The sequence below is a fragment of the Narcine bancroftii genome, chromosome 5 (genome assembly GCF_036971445.1).
Source record: "Narcine bancroftii isolate sNarBan1 chromosome 5, sNarBan1.hap1, whole genome shotgun sequence".
Taxonomy (NCBI): Eukaryota; Metazoa; Chordata; class Chondrichthyes; order Torpediniformes; family Narcinidae; genus Narcine; species Narcine bancroftii.
In genome coordinates, this window is record NC_091473.1 from 121,163,239 (window position 1) to 121,183,148 (window position 19,910).

The 19,910-nt window shown below is 39.7% G+C and overlaps 1 protein-coding gene across 2 annotated transcripts in view; it reads right to left on the reverse strand.

The window, feature by feature from the left end:
* LOC138763931 (diencephalon/mesencephalon homeobox protein 1-like) overlaps positions 1-19,229 on the reverse strand; it is a 61,263-nt gene extending 42,034 nt beyond the window's left edge. Inside the window, exons 1-2 of one of the 2 annotated variants that reach the window (XM_069938939.1) lie at positions 19,161-19,229; positions 13,424-13,892 (exon numbers count right to left, since the gene is read on the reverse strand). The gene's annotated coding sequence lies outside the window, so the exon portion shown is untranslated. Of the gene's footprint in view, positions 1-13,423; positions 13,893-17,725; positions 17,851-19,160 lie in introns of those variants that run through there. The other variant, XM_069938938.1, reaches the window with a different exon arrangement.
* Positions 19,230-19,910: the final 681 nt, after the last annotated feature.

A 19,910-nucleotide genomic window follows, 5' to 3' on the forward strand; every position in this document is an offset into this window, starting at 1 on the left:
GGCTGAATTTAATCTAACACTAGGATGAGGAGATTTCACTTTATTTCAACTCTGACTATAAAAAAAATCCTGCAAAAGGTAATGGACTCTGCGCAGTATATCACAGGCAAGACTCTCCCCACCATCGAGAACATCTTCATGGAAGGTTGTCATGAGAGAGTAGCAGCAATTATCGAGGATCCTCACCACCCAGGAAATGACATGCTCTTGCTGCTGCCATCAAGAAGGAGGTACAGGTGCCACGGGACTCATATTTCCTGGTTCAGAAATTCTTGCTATTCCTCAGCTATCAAACTCCTGAACAACTAAGGACTCATACTTTGCTCGTGATTTATTACTAAAGATCCAGCTGCGCTGGATGGGTCACGTCTCCAGAATGGAGGACCATCGCCTTCCCAAGATCGTGTTATATGGCGAGCTCTCCACTGGCCACCGAGACAGAGGTGCACCAAAGAAGAGGTACAAGGATTGCTTAAAGAAATCTCTTGGTGCCTGCCACATTGACCACCGCCAGTGGGCTGATAACGCCTCAAACCGTGCATCTTGGCGCCTCACAGTTTGGCGGGCAGCAACCTCCTTTGAAGAAGACCGCAGAGCCCACCTCACTGACAAAAGGCAAAGGAGGAAAAACCCAACACCCAACCCCAACCCACCAATTTTCCCCTGCAGCCGCTGCAACCGTGTCTGCCTGTCCCGCGTCGGACTTGTCAGCCACAAACGAGCCTGCAGCTGACGTGGACTTTTTACCCCCTCCATAAATCTTCGTCCGCGAAGCCAAGCCAAAGAAGAAAGAAGATTACTAAATCTTTATACTTCTGATTTGGCACAGTCAGTTTGTTTACAGTTCTTTCAGGTTACAGTTACTGGTGATTAGAAATTCTGCCTGGCCCACAGAAAAAGAATCTCGGGCAATAAACTCTGATAATAAATTTAAACTTTGAACTTTCAATTTTGTCCATTGGAGCCAGGCTGGCCTGGCTTTAGCCTATGTAAAGAGAAGATTCATGGAGGAAAGAATCTTATCGTTTCCCATCCCAGAGACGGGTCTGACCATGATTCAACCGAGTAAAGTGACCGTGAAAGAGAATTTTTATTAATAGAACACAGAAGTCTGCAGAAGATAGCAAACCTAACCAAGTCACAACAGCACTGGTGCAACATTGTAGGCTGAAGGGCCTGTTCTATGCTGCTATGTTCCATGCTGAAGGGCCTGTTCCATGCTGCTATGTTCCATGCTGAAGGGCCTGTTCTATGCTGCTATGTTCCATGTAAGCTCAACACAGGCACAAACATCCCATCCATTGAAGGCATGAGGTGCTGCTATACATCACAAAATATCCCCATCACCCTGGTCACAAATCTCTTCAGACAGAAAGTACAGAAGCTGAAGTCCAGCATCTCTAGTTCAAGAACAGTTTATGACCAACAGCTATCAGGCTCCTGAATGTCCATGTACTCACATAACTACTCCAGAATCACCAAAAGATCTGTCTGCACTATTAAACATTATTTTTGCAGTTTTGCAACTTGAATATTTATTTATCTATCCTTTTATATTCATTATCCCTGTTTCATGTGATATTGTGGTTATTTAATTTATCCTATTCTGGTTTGCTGTGTCTTATCTGTGTGGCTGCAGCAAACTAGAATTTGGGTGCCACTGTACATTGTAGTTATGTGTACAACAATAAATATAATATCATATTTAACAGCTTTGTTAGAATTATCTGAAGGTATAACATACCAGGATAGAGAAAGGGAAGCTGATAGATGCAGTGGAATTGGATTTCTACGAAGTGCAGGTGCTATCTCAAAGTTACTGCAAATTATACAAGATCATGGGTTATGGGGCCATATTAACATAGACAGAAGATTGGTTGACACAAAATAGAGAATAGATGTAAAAGTGTCATTTCAAATTGGCACACTCTAATTAGTGAGTTTCTCCAGGGATTAGTACTGGGCATCAGTTATTCATAGTCTACGCGAATAACTTAAAAGCTGCAAATAAATATAATACAACTTCACCGATAGATCAGAAATTATTGGCCCAAATCATCCATGCTGACCAAAGTGTTTTCCTGAGCTAGTCCCATTTGCTTGCATTTGCTCCATATCCCTCCAAAACCTTTCCTATCCATTAACTTATCCAAATATCTAATAACGGTTGTCATTGTACGCTCCTCTATTACTTCCTCTGGCAGCATGTTCCATAAACCCACCACCAAATGTGTGAAAACATGTTCCCTGTGTCCCATTTAAATCTTTTCCTTCTCACCTAAACCTGTACTCTCTCGTTTCAGACTCCTCTGCACTGCGGCACTGGGAAAAGACTCTGACCACTCACTTTATGATCTTTATAAACCTCCAGGAGATCATTCCCGAATCCCCCCTCTCTCCAGGGAAAACAATCCCTGCCAATCCAATTTTCCCTTGTAACTGAATCCTGGCAACATCCTTGTGAATCTTTTCTACACCCTCTCAAGCTTCATCACATCCTTCTAGTGCACTCAATACCCCATCTGATGAAGCCAAAGCATGCTGTACCCCTCCTTCACCATGCTGTCTATTTCTGTCATCATGTTCAGGGAACCATATGCTTGTGCCCCTAGGTCTCTCTGTTCTACAACACTCCGCAGGGGACTCTTAATCACTGGTAGGCTGTGATTTAACTTCCCAAAATGCATCACTTCACATTTTTCTGAGTTAAATTCCTATATCCTTGGACAATAATCTTTGCTGCACACCATACCACTTACTAAACATGCTACTTTCATTCTCATCCAAGTTGATAATATTTGTGTCAGATGTGGGAAAGTAAGTTATGGGGAGGACATAAACTGTCTGCTGAGGAAGATAGTTGGATTAAGTGAATGGGTAAAAAGATGGCAAAAGAAATCGAATAAGGAAAACTATTCAGATATCCAACTTAGTAGGCAAAACAAAACACATACCAATAACATATGGTGTAAAACTGCTTAATATTTTATTGTTCAGAAATAGTGTCATTGATACACAAAGTTGGTGTACAGATACCACAAGCAATTGCGACATGGACCTTTGTGGCAAAGGGGAACATTGACCTATGAACTCAGGAACTCTTACTAAGCAGTACAATGCTTCGGTGAATTCATACTCGGAAAACATACATTTGTAAAACAGACAGAGAAAATAAATAATGGATAGAAGAATTATTTGATACCAACAAAAGCAATGAATTGCCATATTGCTGGATGGACATCTCCATATAATGGCATGAAGACATCTCATGTATTACCAATAGATGCCACTGGACAACTGTCATTGTCTACAGGACTCACTGTATCTGCTGTAAACCATATATTTATCATGTTGAAATAATAAACCTGTTGCTGTCATCAAATTGATCTCTTCCATAAACTCCTCTCTGCAATTGCAATTTTCTATGAAGAATATTAAGATAGGTCTGCACACACAACAAACTTATTACAATAAAATTATTTCTATCAACCTCTTATCAAGTATTTTTGGGCCTGTTCGTCCTTACATTTAAATTTAAATTTTAGACATACAGCAAGGTAAAAGGCCATTTTGGCCCACGAGTCCTTGCTGCTCAATTTACACCCCATTAATCTATATCCTTGGTACATATTGAAGGATAGAAGGAAATTGGAGCCTCCAGAGAAAACCCCACAGACATGGGAAGAAGATACAAACTCCTTACAGGCAGCATGGGAATCGAACCCCAGTTCCGATCACTGGCGCTATAAAGGCATAACGCTAACTGCTACGTCAACCATGCCGCCTTCCTTCTTTCGGTAACGTGTGATCTGCACATTGGTTAATAATGGTCCTGGTTGTATAAATATAGTTATGAAAATGAGTTTATATTGATAGCATTTTAATTCATTATAGTTTTGATAATCCTAAAAATATGCCACTATTTACCTGTATTATATTCACTGGTCTTTTTGAATTGTTCTCTTTTGTGATTAAGAATGTCTCATCTACATGCTTGAACAAGCCAAAATGAACATTTACAAAGCATATTGGAGTAGCTTTTTCATTGGACAGATGTACTTTATGCCTTAAGAGGGTTGATGAAAGTTGTGTGAGTATCCTGATTTATGAGTTTATTTCCCGCCATTTGAACTTCTGTTGGTTACAAACAAATTAAAATCAATGGACAATCATTATTTTAAAATTTCAGAAACACCAATAGCCTTTGAAGAATTAGTTCTCTGGATGGATTCATTTTAAATAAATATGTGTCTGACCTCACACTTGATCAGTAAGTCAATTATTTTTCCTCTCCCCTGCCCCTCTTTCTCTATCTCTCTGCGTCCTTTCCTCCAGCTCCTCAACCCCTTCCCTCTCTATTCAGAGAGTTATCCTTCCACTTATTACTGCTCAGATTTTTTTCTCTCCTGCCCACCTCCTCATATCAACCTATGACCTCCTGCCTGTTGGCCTGTGCTCCTCCTCTGCCCTTCTTTCCTCCTCTCTGCTCTTCCTCCACCTTTTTTATGCAGGCGCCTGTCTCGTTTATGATCCTATCTTTCTTTTCAATATTTTTATTAACATTGAAATTTCACATCCAAAAATACATGATCATTTCATCCAAAGTACCCCACATCTTAATCAAACAGATTATATTGTATTTATATTTTATTATGTTATTATAAAAAAGGAAAATCTAACTCCACTGCCAAGAAAGAAGCTGTTTGGCCAAAAAGAACAGACAGAATTCTTATCAGAGTTATAAATTATCTCATTAGTCAACATTTCGACCTTCATAACAAATCAAAGATTATAAAAGTAATTCAAAAAGGGTCCGCACAGTGTTTGAAAATTTGAATTCAAATCAGAAATTGAGCATCTAATCTTCTCTAAATTTAAACATGACATGACGTCACGTAACCATTGAGCATGATGAGGTGGGCAACACTGCCTGACGAATCATAGAAGAAATAAAAGTTAATACCTGTAGCCCTTAATGTTATGCCACTCTCTACAACAATACCAAATAAAGCAGTTAAGGGATATATTCACATCTTGATGAGATATATAGTTCTGGACCCCAAATTATAGGAAGGATATCAACAAGGTGGAGAGGGTGCAGAGGAGATTTACTAAAATGTTGCCGGGATTCCAGTATCTAGAATACAAAGAAAGTTTGAGTAGACTGGGTCTTCATTCATTGGAGTGTAGAAGGTTGAGAGGGAATTTGATGGAGGTATATAAAATTATGAGGGAGATAGACAGAGTAGATGTGAATAGGCTCTTCCCCTTGAAGGTAGGTGAGATTGGAATGAGGGGTCATAAGTTAAGGCTTAGGGGGCCTTAAGAACTAAGAAGTTTAGAAGTAACATGAGGGGAAACCTCTTCACTCAGAGAGTGGTGGATGAGTGGAATGACCTTCTGGAAGAGGAGGTTGAAGCAGGGTCAATTTTGTCATCTAAGAGAAGGTTGGATGAGTGCATGGATGGGAGGGGATTGGAGGGTTATGGTCATGGAGTGGATCCGTGGAACTAGTGGAGTTCTCTTAAACTGGTGCGGACTAGAGGGGCCGGAGTGGCCCGTTTCCATACTATAATTGTTATATGGTTATATAAAAGTAGAATGTAAGTTTCTTAAAATTTATATAAAATACAATTCACTGCCATGGATTCTTTGGAGAGAAGAAACATTTTCAAACTAAATGCAAATTGTTGAGAAACTGATCAGGTAAGGCAGTAACTGTGGAGTCAATGTTTTGGGCCAAGATTGTACATCAGGATTGAACATGGAGAGGAAATAGCCAGGAGAAAGAGGTGAGAGGAAATGGTGAGGCAGGGGCTGGTAGGCAATAGACGGAACTAGGTAAGTTAGCAGATGGACAGATTAAGCCAGGAGGTGGAGAGAGAGGAATAAATTTGGGAGACATCAGCTGGCAGGTGAAAAGGGATGGGAGTCTAGTGGATCAGAGGAGAGAAAAAAAAAGATTACAGAGGATGTAGGTTAACCAAAACTTAAAAATTCAATGTTTGTATCTTTGGGTTACAGACTACCTATGTGGAATGAGGTATTGTTTTTAAAATTCTTCAATTGTTTCTAATACATCCAGCATCATACAACATCCTCCTGTGCTGCTGAGTAAAGACAAGGTCAGAAATAAATTGTTGGTTACACATTGTACAATAAAATTGAAATTTCATCTGGAAGGGGATTTGTGTTATTACTTGTGGGACTCAGTATGATTACCATTTTCACATCTTTGAGAAGGACTTTATATGTGTGGAAACTAGCAGTATAACTGTAAACTTGGTTAATCTGAGGGAAAAAAAAATGTTTGCTTACAATCACTTCATTTCCATTTGTAAGCCATTCAGTTGAACTTTTGCTGCCCCGATAAGAGGTGGTTAGAATAATGCCTTGTTCCCTTCTACTTTGTCTGAGATGTTGTCATTACATACATGGAGCTTCATGCATCTGCAAACCTGCATCTAAACACAGAAACCTAGAAGCTGCTTATAAATGATACGCTGCTCCTCCTCCACAGGGTACCTTGATGAAGTCAGCCTCATTACCATATTGGCATTAACTTTAATTTTTTTTGCATTATTATCACTGTTGGAAAGGTAAACGATGTTGATTATGGCATTCTTGGTTTAATCACTATTGAATAAATTGTGGCTCAACAAACACATTTTAAGCTAGCATTAATTCTACTAGAATAATTATTCAATAATTCTTTGGTTTTATTAAATAATATAAAAAGATAAAATGGATCTAATTGTTGACAGTAAAAAAAATAAGGACCAAGTTCTCTATTCTTTAAATGCATCAGTGGAAATGTGCTCCCTATTCATAGGTGCAAAATGTCCTCACAATAAGGAACGCACAGAATAGAGGGATGAAGGGAGGGCATGAATGATTAGCCAGATTCCATTAATTAGAAAATGTACATGGCAGCAGGGAAATTGGTGACTTTTTTTTTCCCCCCTTTCTTTAGCTCAAGGGTTTCTGGGGACAACCAGCACAGCAGGTCTTGTAACCACAAAATGAATCTGCATCCTTACTTTCTGTTTTCCATTCAGAATTAAGCCATTGGAGGCACTTGGAATCAGCGATGTGATTGTGTCATGGGGTACTGACTTCATAGCTGCAGAACTACGCCCTTAAGTAGAAGTGGGAAGTCAGTATTTAGATTGGTATCAGATTTACAACAGTAAATGATGTTCTCTTACACCTGCGAATGATAAGGCAGATCTTCATGGATTTTCGTTAAGCAGGTATTGCCACACATTGATATACAATTAACATATGCATATCACTTTAGGTGGATGATCTTTGTTTTGTATGGAATGATATGATCAAATTGTTCATTATGTTTATTTGCTTGCCCAATATCATGTATGTATCTAACCGTTAATTTCCACATCCAGCTGTGAAATTAACACTAGACATATCATTACATGGAGCACAGTATAGACTGACCATGTAGGATATAATGCATTCAGAAATTCACCTTCAAAGACAATTCAGGAGAGAAATTTGCGCATTACGATTGTAGGCCTCGGCCTACTCTTTACATAGAATCTTCAATCCGAGTGATTAAATGCCAGTATCTAAATTCAACCTGAGCCTTCGCTGATTCTAATGACTTTTTTCACTTTGCACACAGCCCCCTATTTCCTTCGGCTTCGTGTGTACACCCTTTTATGTATTAATGCTATCTGCTTCAACATGTGGATACTAGTTCCAAGATTATCAACATTTTATGGAAAGAAATCTCACATAAATTCTCGACTTGACCTGTTAACAAGAATATTTTATTTCTGTTTCTAGTTCACCCAAAAGTGGACATGTTTTATTTTCCTAACTACATTCCCATAAGCCCTTCACTGAATCTAATCGACCAAAGGGCACTGACCTGATAAATTATTCCTGGAAAATTTGTGCATTATTGTGTACTTCCTTCACTGCTTTTTAAACATAGAGATCAGATGTGCAGACAGTTTGAGTTCTCTGTGCTGAGTCTATTCGAGGCTGTGTTTAACATTAGGAATGGCCCTCGATTTGCAATGATCTTAGCAGCTTCTGCTGCTATTTTCTTAACCATTTGTGTGTTCAGATTACTATTTTATTTCATGGAGTAAATGATCCATCTGGTGATTGGTGAATTTACCTTAACACTCCACTATTTCTGTCATGTTTTCAGTGAAAGTAAAATGGGTGAAGAAACTAGTCAGAATGTTATATGTTATATACTAAATGGGATAAAACAATAATATGAAAACACAAAGAGACTTAAAAGTAGCAGAAGCTGTAATAACAATAAAGGGTCATTCATACTGTTAAATGCCCTTAAGTGTAAGACCTCATCAATAGGGCTGTTCAAAGTGGGTTCAAGTCTCCAAATGTGCAGTGCGATTCCGATCTGAAATTCAATGCAGGCTAACATTTAGTGGGAAGCAACCCTTTCTTGATTTATCCTGATTCAATTTATTTTCCCTTTTCTGTCTAAATGGAATGTGACCCAAGGGGTGACAAAATGTTGCACAACACTGTTATCTATTATTATCAAATTATCTGTTGGGCGAAAAGCCATTAATTATGAACCACGCGATTACAAAGAGGTAATTGGAATAATTACTTCCATCTCCTTTAATGTAGTGTGACTGATGCGTTTTTTTGTCGAATTTAATCAGGCGATTTGTTTCGTGTTAAGAGACATAAATCCGGTTAAACTCAAACTTTAATTGCATAATTACTGAAGGATATCTGTTTTCTTCGTTGATATTGATTCATTCTCCCCATCCACTGGTAATCTCGTTCACGTATCCCGCTTACACCGATGGTAGATATCAATGAATTTCTCCGTATTTTCTCAGTTACCGTGATTAATATGGAAATATGTATATATTCAGATTGTTCCATATATACATATCACCCCTCAAGATTATCTCGTGTATACTTGTATCTTCAACTGCTTTTTATTGATTCAGTAAATCTGCATATAAATGGTGCTTTTGCTGTGTCTCCCCAAGGGACTCAGGAGAGAGAACAAATTTACTATAATCTTGGGTTGTGAAATGCGGAACATCAGCGATGTCAAAGAACCCTAATAGATTGTTAAAATGTTTCAACACTTGTACTGCACATTTAACGCGAGATAATGTTTCGGATAAGAGAACGCTCATTCAATGGACTTCAATCTCTTTCGAAATTCAAGAGGATTTGTTTCTCAGAAATAGAGGAGTGCGTGCCTCCGGTTTATGGGTTAGACAAAGTCTTAAACCGAATGAAGTGAAGTAGACGAAGAAAAGAAAGCCGAGACGGGGGCCGAATGTCAAAAGAAGCCGTGCAGTCGAAGAATAATCAGTTAGGGTCGTTCGAGTGGCGGCGATGATATGTGATGTAGGTACTCCTGTTAGAGATGATCAAACAGAAATACGACGAAGCATTGTACTCGTTAACGCGGAGAGCTTTTGCTTTGACAATTGCTATCCCGGGAATTGTCTTATTGAGAATTGGTGGTGGAGGGGGCCGGGTCCCGAGCGACTTCAATACTAGGTTGACAGTGTCCTTAAATCCGTTGGTAATTAGTAACACCGCAACTAATCCGAAATATCTACAGATAATCAGGAGATAACCCAATTGAGACACTGAGTTTAGAGCTAACGCGAATGATGTAGAGTCAGTACCACTGAGAAATCTTGTAATAAATATTTGTTGAAATTAGAGATCGCTATCAAGTTTTTTTTAACAACCCGTCTACACATTTTAAAGTGATAAAATACTTTGCATATGGCCGGTTTGTCCCGGGTCAATTGTTCCCCACACAGACTAAACGCAATTCATTCCTTCGGGATGTATTCTCCGAGTTTTCTTCCCACGCCAAATACAAAACAAACACGGCTGACTATTATCTGCGTTTACATCTTTAAGATGATCATCTCCTGGCTTGTGCAGTGTTAAAAGTTTGGCATGGCGGAGCTGCCGGGAGGGATCTTTGCTGCGGGACATGATTATATATTTATTACTGTCATCTACATCTGTAAAGGCAAATCTAACGACAGCGACGATCTGGAACCAAATATACAGTAATCCTAATCGAACTGCATAAATCAAAGCAAGAGAGAAATGGAGAGTAGGAGAACGAAAGAGAACACCGAAGGGGGAAGAAATGTAAGTCTCTTTTGCAGATAAGACATCCGACTTTTAGCAGCCAAGGGAGATAATTCTGTGTGATGTTTGTAACATCATTCATCATTCCAGGCAAAATCGAAATGTACATATCTACATACATACATATACATCTATACATATTTTATACGCAAATATATGTATGTGTTTGTACCACATTTTAACGGCACGTTTATATTTACGCTTATTATTTGCATCGCAGCAAATGACGTGGAACACCTTAACATTTCACAATAGCAGAAAAAAAAGTTTATCAAAAACCTACAAATACAGTTAAGCAGTTGTTTTACATTCCAAAGGGGTTGGTACTTATAACTGGAACATTGGCAACTTTAGTTTAAATAATTAGATTTTGATAATTAAATATTTTAGGGTGTAGCTTCAGGGCAAACAATATTCAAATGTACTAATTATACTTAATTGAGATGTTTTCTCGCTGTCAAAGTGCGCTAAAGAGTATGTAATTGTGGGCCGTCACTCCAAGTGAGATTGAAAGCAATTATATTCAGTCGTAAAATTAAAAACGTGCAACAGAATTAATTGTTTCTTAAGTGTTGTTAATTATTAAATAGAGTCAACTGTCCCTTGATTACACGCTAAACAAACATAAACAGCACCGGTGCGTTTTAAAATCATGATTTATAGAATTGCACTTGAATTAGATTAAGCTCGGAACGCTGAGATTTGCTACTTACACAAGTCCACTTTGTTCCTTAAGTCTTTGTACAGTGGGACGAGAGTAATTATTTATGGACACTTGCTAAACAGTTTAAAAAATTCATTGAAATGAGATTTACAGAAGCGCCCAGGAATGTTGATTACTTCGACAGAGGCGATTCCTAAACATTTACTTTGCGACAAAGTAGGCCAGCATTCAGCAGTCACCTCTGCATCGGGATCATCGCCGTAGGGGCGAGTTTGGCAAGATTTATTAGATAGTCCTTAAAATATGCATCCTGATCCCCATTTGGCTCAGGACCTAATAGAAGTGGAAATAGCTTTCGACTGCAGTGCGGTTCATTCATCATCCTCTCTGACACCAGGTTGATTCCACAACCGCCCCCCACAAACCTTTGCGCCTTCCACCCCCCCCCCCCACCCCACCCCATAATGTGTCTCACACACACACGCGCGTATTTTGTACCAAGATACACTAGAGTTAAGACAGTTTTCAGAAAATCTACCTCTCTGCGCTGCACACTCCTCACCTCGCTTCCTGTCTTTATTTTGCTCTAATTTCCCCATTGCCATTTTTGATGGCTTATTTGTCCAACTATTCCTTTCTCCAGGTCTGTGGCCAACATTCCCTTTTTTTTTTGCGTTTGTCGTCGCGTCCCTGAATTACACACAATTTATGTTTGAAGGTATTGGACCCAAGCTTGCATATGGCTATACCATAAATATTTATCATTGATATCGATGTTCATTCAAGTTATTCAGATGAGTTTTCCGTGCACTTATACACTGAGGTGTCATTTCTCTTATCCTCTTTTTTTCTTAGAAATGCAGCTGATTTAACTTATAATTCGTTTAAAATGTGTTTGGGACGTTATTCAGAAATGTCCTCAATAGTTTACATCTCAATGGTATTCTTACTTGCTGATATCTTATTCCACGAACTAAATTTCTGTTGTGGCCATGGTTACCCTCATCTTCCGTCATTTCGTTTTGTTTGGGTGGAAGTCAGGGGGAGAGGGGCATGATGAAAATTGATTGATCATCTGGAGAGTAAAATACAGGTTCATGACCAACCTGCGCAGAGTTCAAGGCTACACTGGCAACAAAGCAGCTGGAGATATCCGGAATAACTGCGAGGCTACTTTAAAGTGGGCCACGCTTTCTTCATTAATAACTCCATCAGGCATGGATGTGCAAATATTTTGTTCGCAATAGCCTGGAACGGGCTGCCATGGGGAGTGGGTGAAGCAGGTGCGATAGAATCATTTGAGAGGCTTGTAGACACACACGTGCGGAGAATGGAGGCATATTTATGATGTGCAAGCAGTGGAGTTTTATGTTAATCTGGCACCGTGCTCCGCGCAGACATCGGAGACCGAAGGGTCTGTTCCTGTGTGGTACTGGTCTGTGTTCTTAGTAATAACTGTTCGCATCAAGCCACTATCCAAACAAAGTATAATTTAAGTTAAAAATTCAGAATCAATTTTGTTGAAATTCCGGCTGGGGGAGAGGATTGGTGGGCGGTGAGGGTGGCGGAGGTTGGGGGGGGGGGGGATTAAAGCTGACCACAACTATTCAGTTGGAATTTCCCATTTCATTACAAATCCGAACCAATTTATCTAGAAGGCGCCGCGGCATCTAAGTATAATCCCATCCAGCAGGACCTTTCTAAATGCAGCTGAATTCACGCGTCACCATTCTGAAAGTTGGCCGAATACTCCACATCATTCGGGTTGCATTAACCCTCCGCTTTTAATTTTAATATTTTTTTAAAAACCATCTGAACAGATTGAGAAGAGTAAATCAGAAACTAGTTTTAATCACACCCGCGATTCCTCTTTCTGTCAAAAGTGTTTCATTAGAATACAAGAGTGGGGTTCATGAGGGTATGACAGATTGGTCACCAGAACAGTTCTTTTTACGTTATTATGACATCTAATCAACACGGGTTTAAAATTGTAACTCGCGCATCCGTATTTTTTTTTAATCTTAAAATCTTGATAGTTACGAGAAATGTCAGAAAGGTTGTTGAAGGAAATAATATTCAAGTTTTATTTTCTGAATGAGAAGTTTTTTTCAGAACTTGCCATCTTACAAGTAGGTAGGCGCTTGACAGAGCGGTAAAGCCCTGCTTTCTGTTGAATGCCGGATGGGACATGTGTTGATCGGGTTTCTTTCAGGTTGCTTTTGTCTTGACAGAGATTTGCACGGGGTTGGATGGGAGCGGAAGGCAGGGTGTACAGAGAGTGATATTCATTCAAAAATATTTGAAATAACCAGACGTGAAGCGTCTCAGTGCTCAGCACCAGCCTCCGTTGCGCAGTTCTTACTTTGTTGGTCGGACGATTTAAACAGAAAATAAAAGATAGAGCGAGGAGTCAAGTGTTGAGACTTGCTAGCAACTAAATTATTGCCATCGGAAAAGCGCATATTAAACTCGTCACGAAGACAAACAAATCCCAGCTAGTGTGCCCAAGAACAATGAGTGTTCAAACAAGATGCGCAGGTTAAACACACTACTTCAACTAGTTACATATTCAAGACACATTCCATTTAAACTAATTTTTACACTTACCTTAGTCAACCTGAATCTTTCCACTAGCCCACGGAAGATACACTCCTTTTAAGAGCTCTTGGATAAAAAGGCAGACAGAATATCTAACACTTAGTATTCGGAATTGTTCAGTGAGTCAGTTCTGTCATTTTACTGCTGTCTGCGGCCACCTCTTGTCGCCCTCTTTTTGGTATCTCTCTACAATACCTCTCTCGATCTCTCTCAGACTCCGTTGCTGCAGTTTACATTAGAAAGTTGCAGCCAATCATAGGGTATGTTGCCATCTGCTGGGAAACAGGCTGATGCGGGAGTTTAAGACAGAAGCACTGGCGTGCTTCAGGAGCCAAGAACAAGTTTGCAGGATTTCAATGGTCCTTCAACGTGTCAATCAAAGCATGGTCTTCTCGGTCTTCCTCTTACTTCTGCACAAACTTCGTCTAAAACAACCTGCGTCACGTTCCTAGCTGCACAGATCAAATCAGCTTCACACCTTAAAACACAATAAAGTATTTCTGAGATATTTTCGACAAGAAGGAACAACTTTTCCCCTCCCCACAGAACAAATAAAAATGCCCAATATTTAAGTGGGGAGTGTCTACTGTACTCGAGATATCATCTTCCTGTTAGCAGGGGTTTGTACAGTTTTTGGTACAGGGTTGACGAACTCAACCGTTGATTTTATTTGCTTTTCAGATTGGTCATGCTTTTACACAGCAGAATGGACGGTTCTAACCCTCTGGATATTGCTAATAGAGCCCCGGGTCCTCCCAATACAATCTCTCCCAGCCCTGACGGCTTAAACTGGGATTGGGGCAACACGACGCCATTCCACACACCAAAAAAGCTGCCTTAAAATGACTACTGGTAAGAGGATTAAAGCAATAATGCCCGTCTCTTCTTGATGTGTGCTCGATAGCGTCTCCTTCCCATAGTGCGGAAGATAACTTTGCTCTAATATACCTTTAGCTAAGACATTTGTGGTAAAACGGTCGCTCTTTGAGGTATGCGTCTAGTTGTTTAAATTAATTGCGTAGCTTATTTAACCATTTGATGCGACTTCTATTTTATTGCAGTTTTTCAGATCTGCCTTCCTGGTATGGACTAACTGATCTGTTCAACCCTTTAATTTATTTTGCATATTCACCAATTCTTCTTTCATCTCGCCTTTATTTCTCTCACACCTTTTTTCTCCACAGAGTTCTCTTGTTTCCACGCTACTGATCCTTGCTGTTGTTTGGAAATACCCCTAAAACACTGGCTTCTTATATGTTTAAGTTTCTGTCTAGCAGGTTCCCTTGAATCAAGCCAACCGCGGGTCTGCAGAATGAAAGGGGATTAACTCGTGAACTGCTGAAAGTAGGGACTTAAATGGGCGCAAAATCTCTCAAATGAGTCATTGTGGGAGCCGTTCTAAAGCAATTAAAGCGAGAATAAATTCCTCTCAGCTTTTCCTTAAAGCCAGCTTTCAGTGTGGCTTAATGCAGACGAGCGTCCAGTCCATCAGAAGATTTGAAGAAGGTTGGTTTTTTTTTCCAGAACATGTCTTCTACTCCTTCTACCTTTTCTCAATCTTTCATTTGAAGCGCTAATGACAAGAGAACTTGCTCGATTCATTTTCCCAAAGTTACATCTTTTCTATTTTGACTTCACGCTCAGAGTTTCGTTTCCCCACCTCTTTCTTGATCTAATAACATGTCGTTGTCAGCCCCATCGCACGAGCTTCAACAGCGCCAACTTTATTATTCTGAATTATATAATAAGATTTGAGAAGGCGAAGAAAAAAAAGAGCAAAAAAAAAGCTTCGGAATGACTCCGAGACGACCCAGACCGTAGTCACGCCGAGGCACTGCTAAACCCATTCCTCCCACTCCCCAAAACAATTTAACATCTGAAAGTAGAAAAGATAATCTATGGGCGGCTGTCAGCTAATTAATAGATCGAATCACTTTTACTTTATGAATACATTATATTTTTGAGCCTCTTGCTCTTTTCTGTTCCCCCCACCCCCCCAAACTTTGCAACCAACCCGACCAAGGGTACCCAACAGATGCTCATTTAAAGGCAATTAATCATTTTGATGTATCGTTTAAAATTGACTGGTTCCTAGGGACCTCTTCTGACAAGAATAACAAAGCAATTTGCCAACAGCCATCTCCACGACATGTTATTAGCGCTGGCTTCGTCTGAGCGGGGCTGTGGGAGAATTAGGCAGCAGGCTGTGTGAATAGACCTACCTGTTAGCGAAGATCTCCTCTCCTACACCTGTACTTCACACACCGACCAAAAGAAAATCGTTTTATTGATGACAAGAGCCGCCAATTCGCCTTCTAATCTCGTTTAAGAAAGTTTTAGGTGACTGGAATGTCATTTTCTTTCATTTTTAAACAACTGCCCAAAGAAGGGGTTTAAGGTGATTTGAATGTCACAAAGGCAGCAGTCTTTTACATTACTGTTCATTCACTTGCTCTACCAGAGTAATAAATTCCTTTTAGTTAATGTTTTATTCGTCTCTTTTTAAAAATCTTATTATTCTAATCCAAGTAATGATCATCCATAGACAAAAAAAATCAGATGCAACTGTATTTCAATTTACAATTCTAATTTACGACTGAAATTCACAGTTTAAAGTCCAGTGTTGTAATTGCAGATAATATGTCACAGTCCGACCTTCTTTGGCTTGACACTTTCGATGGTCAAAAAGTAATGTTCAATTCCAGTCGAAAAACAATATGACAAGAAGTCCACTTAGCGTCTTACAATCAAATTATTGAATAGATTTGATTTAATTGTATATGGACAAAAGATCTGATCAGTATTATTGAACAACCCCTTTTCACCATTATTTGCATTTGGCAAATAATTTCTAAAGGCACGTTCTACCCACATTAACATTTTATGACACGTTATTAATTATGTATGCATCCAAAACATTCGGCATTTATTCGGTCTCAGAAAGCAATGGGATTCCTTATTTAGGTGGTGAAACTTTTCTTCCTTTTCTCTCAAGAGTTTGATCTTAACACGCTGATTTGAGACTCCTTTTGCAGTGAAAACAAAATGTTTAAGCATCTGGCTGACATAATTTCTCATTTTAATGCAATCTAACATCAGGTTTAAAACAACTTGCCCCTCCAATTTACCATCTATAATTGTATGAGAGTGATATTGTCGCGCAATCTTTAACGCCTCCCATTACAGGTTGTCCGTCAAATGTGACCAATTTGTATTTGCATAAGTGAACATGGTTGGAAAATAAAATCATTCACTTTCCAGTTCGGACGTATAATGTTAAAATCTTGAACCAAACAATATTTGTGCTGTTTCTGTCTAATGTGACCTTCATGATAGCTATGAATGCAATGTTCCACAACTTTAAGGGTCTTACTCGATAAAACGCGAGAGCAAGAGTATAGATGACATTATAACGTTACATTAGACCAAATGTGCACATCCATATTTCCAACATGAACTCATTCCTATCGTGAAATGGTTGCAATCTACTCCGAGCGTAACTTCACCGAATCAGGGGGACAGATAATCCTGGCATTTGTGTACTCCGACTTTCTCTGGTTCTTCGGCTTTGTTGGCCGTCCTGCATGTTGAATGTTGCTGTAAGCCCAATCCAGATCAGCTGAATTCAATTCAATGACTAGCATATTATTCTTTATAATACACACGCTCCCATTTTCTGTAGCGAAAGCCAGCTCGGTAAAGACAGGAAAGAAAAGCATCATCCGATTTCTTCAATGGAATTGTGCAAATTCTCGGGATTAGCCGTGCACTTACAGAGACGGTTCCCACAAATGGCATTGTTGAAATTCGCTTTAACTGTTTGGGAACTAGTTTGTTTAGTTCCAAGTCACAGAGAGTGAAAAGAAAATCACATGACGCGAAAGTCCCATACTTGGTAAAAAGTTAATGGACGTGAAACAAACTAAAATGAAAGTTCTATAGAAATGGAAAGATTAAGTATTTTAACTTGTGCCTCAAAATGTGCGAATGGATTTTCATCAAATATTGGGACAAACGTTACTGACCACAAGATTAGAACAGAACTCTACCCAGTTTACGTGGTGTTCGATTGACTTTGTTTGATGCGAATGTGTTGCTACAGAAGAAACGTTTGTGTTTCAAGGTAGAGGAATATTTACAGCCCTGGGTTGAAGTTGCTACTGAACAATTTCGACCCCCTATTTACCGGTGCCGTTTCAATGGCAACAAGTGGTCCATATTTATACCATGGGCAAATACAATTCAAACCCCACAGCAAATAAAGATCGTTCTGTAGAAAAGGACGCGAGATTTTAAATGAAATGCATTTACCGAATAGCAGCAAATATATTGATATCAGATAGTGTTTGAATGGCAGACTCGAAAGTACGCGTATGAGTACTTTCCCCTCTCCTTTTGCCTTTCTGTGAGGGGCGCTGGACAAAGTGGCGACTCAGGCTTCCTTACGGTAAACAAAGTTAAAGAATTTCATGTTTGTTACATTCCATATGTAGTATTACGTGACAATAATGGAACCTTTACCTCGTTCGCATCCCTGTCCTACCCCTCACATTTGACCCAAGACCCAGCCTAAATGACTAACTGTTGGATTTTAATAACACTTAAGTCACGCTTTTGATTCATCTTAGGATTTCCGTACCCTCTGCTATACCACTTCCAAAGATCTCCTGCAAAATCATCTAGGGCCTTTACAGTGCCAGTGATCGGCGCGCTGCCTTTAAGGAGTTTGTACGTTCTCCCCGTGTCTGCGTGGGTTTCCCGGGGTGGGAGGAGGGTCGCTCCGGTTTCTTTCCACCGTTCGAAACGTACTGAGGGTGTAGGTAAATGGGGTGTAAATTGGGCGGCACGGCATTGGTGGGTCGAAATGACCTGGTACCACACGGTTACCCCTCTAATGCATTAGAATTCTTGAGTGCCCAATGATATAGGAAACAGATTATGTAAGAAAACAACGTTCTTCAAGCTTGTTTCTCTAGTGGGAACTAAAACGAAAGGATCACATGAACACGCCGATGCCTTAATGCGAGGGAATTATGAAAAAAATGGCTTTCAATTGAGCACTTTATATCTTGCAAGGGAATATCGGCCTAAACGTTTGTCGTTTGTCAAGGAGATGGGGTGGAGATCATGAGGCAGATCAATCCTGGTGGATCTCGAGAGTTTATTTTCTAACCTCCACTAATTGCAGATAAACTGTAATTTTAATGGCGGAAATAATACATTCTGGCACATGGTTAAAATTCAGCAAAGTGCGCCGTGTTTGTATGTTCACTTGCGTGTGTGGATGCGTTTCAGTCCGTGTGGGCCTATATGTATGTGTTTGATTTGAGGCATGAATGTGTTTTAGTGTTTCATGGTTATTTTTAGGTAGAGGAGATGGTATTTTTAAAAAAAATTGATTTGATGTACATTGACAAGACTAAGAAGGGTTTAAATTAATGCCACACACACACACACACACACACAGACACACTCACAGACACACACACACAGACACACAGACACACACACTCACAGACACACACAGACACACACACACACACACAGACACACACACAGACACTCAGACACACACACTCACAGACACACACACAGACACGGCTGAGGTGGGGGGGGGGGGGTGGTTCCATAGTCTCGAATCGTACAGTGAGGGCACATTAATTCTGACATCAGTAGTACTAATATAATAGTCTTCGGAGGGATAGAAATAAATAAATGTGTAACGTTTCTCGAGAGGAGAGCCAACCTGGACATAAATGGTGTTATCTAGCTGTATTACATCCAAGTCACACTTCTGATACATTCACAAAGCTGAACTTTGAAAAGATGAACACGCCAGTCATATACAACACATTATTGTATCATTATGTGGCGACGTCAACACTTTAAATAAAAATGGTCACTGTTGCTTTACTATGAGTTTCACTCTCTCTCTCTATCACACACACACACACACACACACATACACAACCACACACATACACTCACACAGCCACACAAACGCGACGTACGATAATAACATTATTCGTTCATCATTAATCACAGTTTAGTAAAGCGCACTCTAACACACAGACACTGCAGAGACAGGTTTAAAAAGAGGCATGATCACCAAAAGTTGTGAATACAAATAAATACTTTTTTCCTTCGGTAAAGTATTAGGAAACACTATCCTTGATATACTTTGAATCCGTGCAAAATAAATTCTCAAGATCTTAACAGTTTAAAGAAGCATATGAGTACTTCATCATAAAACTGCAACCCCCCTCCCACCAAACTTGACTATGGAGAAAAGAACAATCCATATTGCAGGCCACTGGATTTGACGGCAGTAGAATTTACATGCGGATTTGTGGCCAGGAGCAACCTAGGCAAGCCTCCCATATCCGTGGATTTGCACCTATCTGCCTCAGAGCAGCACAAGGAAGGTCTTTGTAAAACCCTAATCCTGAAGCAACACAGCTTTACCAACACGAAGGGATAAAAGGATGATAAAACC